This window comes from Peromyscus californicus, unplaced genomic scaffold, assembly GCF_007827085.1.
Source record: "Peromyscus californicus insignis strain IS unplaced genomic scaffold, ASM782708v3 Scaffold_4__1_contigs__length_199733344, whole genome shotgun sequence".
In the NCBI taxonomy this organism is placed as follows: Eukaryota; Metazoa; Chordata; class Mammalia; order Rodentia; family Cricetidae; genus Peromyscus; species Peromyscus californicus.
Window position 1 is genome coordinate 153,584,470 of NW_026294562.1, and position 6,341 is coordinate 153,590,810.

Consider the following 6,341-nt stretch of genomic DNA (forward strand, 5'->3'; position numbering starts at 1 on the left):
TGATCTCTCCCTGCTTTTTGGTTAATTTGGGTAAGGGCTTATCTATCTTGTTGATTTTCTCAAAGAACCAACTTTTTGTTTCATTGATTCTTTGTATTGTTTTCTTTGTTTCTACTATATTGATTTCAGCCCTCAATTTGATTATTTCCTGGCATCTGTTTCTCCTGGGTGAGTTTGCTTCTTCTTTTTCTAGAGCTTTCAGTTGTACTGTTAAGTCACTAGTGTGAGATTTTTCTAACTTCTTTATGTGGACATTTAGAGCTATGAATTTTCCTCTTAGCACTGCTTTCATGGTGTCCCATAAGTATGGGTATGTTGTACATTCATTTTCATTGAATTCTAGGAAATCTTCAATTTCTTTCTTTCTTTCTTTCTTTCTTTCTTTCTTTCTTTCTTTCTTTCTTTCTTTCTTTCTTTCTTTCTTTCTTTCTTTCTTTCTTCCTTGACCCATTGGTGATTCAATTGGGCATTATTCAGTTTCCATGAGTCTGTAGGCTTTCTGTAATTTTTGTTGTTGTTGAAATCTAACTTTACGCCATAGTGGTCTGATAAGACACAGGAGATTATTTCAATTTTTTTGTATTTGTTGAGATTTGCTTTGTGACCAAGCATGTGGTCAGTTTTGGAGAAGGTTCCATGGGGTGCTGAAAGGAAGGTATATTCTTTTGTGTTAGGGTGGAATATTCTGTAGATATTTATTAAGTCTATTTGAGTCATAATGTCTGTTAGTTCCCTTATTTTTCTGTTAAGTTTCTGTCTGGCAGACCTGTCCATTGGTAAGAATGGGGTGTTGAAGTCTCCTACTACTAGTGTATGGAGTTTGATGTACAATTTAAGCTTTAGTAATGTTTCTTTTACGAATGTTGGTGCCTTTGTATTTGGGGCATAAATATTCAGAATTGAGACTTCATCTTATCAGATTTTCCCTGTGATAAATATGTAGTATCCTTCCTGATCTCTTTCAATTGATTTTAGTTTGAAGTCTATTTTATTAGATATTAGGATAGCCACACCATCTTGCTTCTTAAATCCATTTGATTAGAACATCTTTTCCCAGCTTTTTATTCTGAAGTGGTGTCTGTATTTGAAGTTGAGGTGTGTTTCTTGTATGCAGCAAATGAATGGATCTTGTTTTTGTATCCATTCTGTTAGCCTGTGTCTTTTCATAGGTGAATTGAGACCATTGATATTGATGGTTATTAATGACCAGTTATTGTTAGTTCCTGTTATTTTTTGTTGATACCGTTGTATGTTTCCCTTCTTTTGTATTTGTTGGTGTGGGATTATCTATTGCCTGTGTTTTCATGGGTGTGTCTAACTTCCTTAGGTTGGATTTTTCCTTCAAGTGCTTTCTGTAGGGCTAATTTGTGGAGCGATATTTTTAAATCTCTTTTTATCATGGAATATTTTGTTTGCTGCATCTATGTTGATTGAGAGTTTTGCTGGGTATAGTAGTCTGGGTTGGCATCCATGGTCTCTTAGCATCTGCATAACGTCAGTCAAGGACCTTCTGGCTTTTAGAGTCTTGATTGAGAAGTCAGGTATTATTCTTATGGGTCTGCCTTTATATGTGACATGGCCTTTTTCCTTTGCAGCCCTTAATATTTGTATATTTAGTGGTTTGATTATTATGTGGCGAGGGGACTTTTTTTTTATCCAGTCTATTTGGTCTTCTCTAACCCTGTATTTTTATAGGCATTTCCTTTTTTAGGTTGGGAAAATTTTCTTCTATGATTTTGTTGAATATAATTTCTGTGCCTTTGAGTTTGTATTCTTCTCTTTCTTCTATCCCTATTATTCTTAGGTTTGGTCTTTTCATGGTGTTCCAAATTTCTTGGACATTTTGCATCATGCCTTTATTGGCTTTAGTGTTTTCTTTGTCTGATGAATCTATTTCTGTTATTGTATCTTCAATGCCAGAGATCCACTCTTCCATCTCTTGCATTCTGTTGGTTATACTTGCATCTGTAGTTCCTGTTTTTTTTTCTTTTTTTTTTCTTTTTTTTGGTTTTTCGAGACAGGGTTTCTCTGTGTAGCTTTGCGCCTGTCCTGGAACTCACTTGGTAGCCCAGGCTGGCCTCGAACTCACAGAGATCCGCCTGGCTCTGCCTCCCGAGTGCTGGGATTAAAGGCGTGCGCCACCACCGCCCGGCTAGTTCCTGTTTTTTACCCAGATTTTCCACTTCAGCATTACCTCAGCTTGTGTCTTCTTTGTTGACTCCATTTCAGTTTTGAAATCTTGAACTGTTTCCCTCACTTGTTTAATTGCTTTCTATTGGCTTTCAAGGGATATACTGATTTCTTCCCATTTTTTGTTTGACTTTTCCTCGATTTCTTTAAGGGAATTTTTCATTTCCTCTTTTAAGATCTCTAATATCTTCTCAAAGTCTTTTTTATGGTAGATATCTTCTGTTTCTTCTGTGTTGGTATGTTCAGGTCTTGCTGATGTAGGTTCTCATGGAGTCATATTGGTTTTTATGTTGTTGACTGTATTTTTGCACTGGTGTCTACCCATCTCTTTCTCTACTTGGTGCAAGTGATGTCTGTGTCTGAGGTAGCCTCTCTTGGTCTGATTGATGCTCTTGATCCAGTGGGAGCTTTTGGTCTAGTTGATGCTGATGGACTTTTTGCCTTAGGGAGCAGCTATTAGTCCAACTGGTGCTAGTGGGCTCTGTCTCAAGGAGTAGCTGGAGTCTTAGTGTGTGGCAGATGGTGGTAATCTGACCTGTCTGCAGGAGGTCTGCCTACCAACTGGCCTCTTCATCCACTTCGGTGCTGGCAGGCTCTGTCTCAGGGAACAGTTGCAGTCTCGGAGGGTGGGTGGGAGTTGGGGGAGATGTGGCTTGGGTTACAGGGTTTGATGTGGGATGGGGGTAGTCTGACCTATGTACAGGAGGTCTGCCTGCCAACTGGCCTGAAACTGGAACTGCAGTGGGTGGGGGTGTAGGGGCACAGGTTTGTGCCTCTGGGCCCAAATCCTAGGGGCTGGGGTGTTTGGGTGTGAGCATAAAGACTCACCTCTTAGAGTCTCCACCATCACTGTTTTTATATTCTAGTAGAACACTGTTTTTATATTCTAATATATATCCTATATTCTGGCATCCCTTTGTGCTCCTTTTTAATTTTGACTTTTAATGGATATCATGAATACTTTCCTATACATATTTTACATATGTATATCTTCTTATTAAAAAGATTAATGAGCCGGGCGGTGGTGGCGCACGCCTTTAATCCCAGCACTCGGGAGGCAGAGCCAGGCGGATCTCTGTGAGTTCGAGGCCAGCCTGGGCTACCAAGTGAGTCCCAGGAAAGGCGCAAAGCTACACAGAGAAACCCTGTCTCGAAAAACCAAAAAAAAAAAAAAAAAAAAAAAAAAAAGATTAATGAAAAATTGTGGAGGGGAGCCGTGTTGTGGTGTCACATGCATTTAATCCCAGCACTCAAGAGGCAGAGGCAGGTGGATGTCTGTGAGTTCGAGGCCAGCCTGCTCTACAAAGTGTGTTTCAGGACAGACTCCAAAGCTACATGGAGAAACCCTGTCTTGAAAAACCAAAAGAAAATTATGGGCATTGTGCAAGTGAGTGAAGGTATGCTGTGGGATGGTCTGTATGTCAAGTGTGTTGCTGATTGGTCAATAAATAAATCACTGATTAGCCAGTGGCCAGGTAGGAAGTATAGGCGGGACAAGGAGGAGAATAAAGCTGGGAAGTGGAAGGCTGAGTCAGAGACACTGCCAGCCGCCACGATGAGAAAAACCATGTGAAGATGCCGGTAATCCACAAGCACGTGGCAAGGTATAGATTTATAGAAATGGATTAATTTAAGCTGTAAGAACAGTTAGCAAGAAGCCTGGTACGGCCATACAGTTTGTCTCTGTGTTTACTTGGTTGGGTCTGAGTGGCTGTGGGACTGGCAGGTGAGAGAGATTTGTCCTGACTGTGGGCCAGGCAGGAAAGCTCTAGCTACAAAGGTACCTGTAGAGGAGAGAAGAGGGCATTCAACTACCCTGAAGCTGGAGTTACAGGTTGTTGTGAATTGCTTTACACACTTGGAAATGATCTGAGGTCCTGTGCAAGAGCAGTATGCACTTTCAACACTAAGCCAACTCTCCAACTGGACATCTGAGACCATACCCCCAATATACTTAGGACCATCCTCTAAGCTTTACCTGTTACAACTCAAACAAAATTTTCCAAAGCCACCACCCTTAGGAGAATGCATCAGTCACATGAGCCCTGGGGAAGGAGAGAGTTCATCCACATCCAAATCATGGCATTCTACCTACAACCTCCTAAAGACGATGCTCTTGTCAATTTTTAAAATAATTCACAATTTAAAAATTTATAAGCAGCATAAAATAACCATAGCTTTAAGAACAAAGAGGGAAATCAAAAAAAAATGAGACTCAATATGTGATGTGAGAATTTACAATATAAAAACATAAAGAGAAGAGTTCATGAAAGAGAGTGAGGAACAACAATGTGTTTCATGTGTGGAATTCTGCCTTTCCTCAGGAAAGTCTTAAGATCCATTTCATATGGACAAATAGACAAAATAATAAGTTTGTATTTATAGATATTAATGATAAAAGTAGATAGTGAGGTTAGGATGTGGTAGTATCTGGAGATGTAATTCAGAGAGTCTATTTCTTTTATTGTTAATGTTTAAATGAAAAGTATGTATTGCAGATATTTCACTCTAATCAGATTAACAAAAATTAAATGGAAAATATTTGTCAACACAGACATAAGAAAACAATGCAACCCCAAAATATACAGGTGGTACTATAAGTAGCTAGTGTTACTGTGACAGTTGTAGTAATTACTTTTCTACTATTCAGTTTGATGATACCTAGGAGAGTTGAAAATATTCATATATAGCTTTAGAAACTATCAGATATACACAGTCAAGACTGAGAATGGGAAGCTTGTCATCAACAGGAAGACTTTCAGCTTCTTCCAGCAGCAGGATCTTGCCAATATTAAAAGGGGTGATGCTGGTACTGAGTATGTTGTGAACTCTACTGGTGTCATCACCAGTAGAGAGGGCTGGAGTCCACTTGAAGATGGTGTCCAAAGGGTTATCATCTCTGCCCCTTCTGCTGATGCCCTCATGGTTGTGATGGGTGTGGACCATGACAATTCACTCAAGATTGTCAGCAACTCTTCCTGTACCACCAACTGCTCAACCTCTGTGACCAAGTTCATCCATAACAACTTGGGCATTGTGGAAGAACTCATGACAATACTCAATGCCATGACTGCCACCCAGAAAACTGGATGGAATTTCTGGGAATTTGTGTAGTGATGGCTAGAACATCATCCCTGCATCCACTAGTACTGTCAAGGCTGTGGCAAGGTCATCCCAGAGCCCAACCAGAAGCTCACTTGCATGGCCTTCTGTGTTCCTATCCACATGTCTGACATGGATCTGACATGTCACCTGGAGAACGCCCCCGAGTATGATATGATGACATCAAGAAGATGGTGAAGAGGGCAACCAAGGGCCCACTAAATACATCCCAGGCTACACTGAGGACCAGGTTGTCGTATGAGAATTAAACAGTGATACTGTGTGGTGATACTTTAATTGTACTGAAATGTGATATTTTACTTGTATGTTAATAAATAAAGTTGCCTGGAGATCAGAGGTCAAATAGCCATAAACAGAAGTCAGGTGGTGGTAGCCCATGCCCTTTATCCAATCACATATTAGGCAGAGTCTCTGTGTGGTCAAGGATATAGCCAAGCATGGTGACATGAGCCTTTAATTCCAGTACCAACCATAGAGACCTGGAGGTCTGTATAGACAAACAGAGGAGAGAATTCTGGGAACAGGAAGGCTGAGTCAAGAGTTGCCAGACAGAGGAAGCAAGATGTAGAAGTACCGGTAAGTCACAAGCCATGTGGCAACTTCTAGATTAATAGAAATAGGTTAAGATATAAGAACTAGATAGCAAGAAGTCTGCCACGGCCATACATTTTATAAGTAATATAAGTCTATGTGTGTTTACTTGGGTCTGAATGGCTGCAGGACCTGGGTGGACACAGGAAAACTCCAGCTACAATACTGACTCTTCCATCTTAGATACTGAGGCTGGCAGTGCTCTCAATGTCAACTTTGTAAAGGACATTTCTTGGTAACATAATGAATATAGCTTCAGCAGCAGGGCAGTGTACCTCATGGCCTACATGGCCTCCAAGGCTTAAGAAACACTGGGCCACTCAGCAAGAATACAAGAGCAAGAGAGGTCCTGGACTATGAAGGAGTCCCTGTCCCAACTCAGCACCAAACACTGAGCTTCTCCCTCACAATTTCCATCCCAGAACTCCAGAAGAAAG

At 40.5% G+C, this 6,341-nt stretch overlaps 1 pseudogene; it reads left to right on the forward strand.

Annotated features, from left to right (window-relative positions):
* The first annotated feature begins 3,765 nt into the window (after positions 1-3,765).
* Positions 3,766-5,554, forward strand: LOC128123981 (glyceraldehyde-3-phosphate dehydrogenase-like; annotated as a pseudogene).
* The last annotated feature ends 787 nt before the right edge of the window (positions 5,555-6,341 follow it).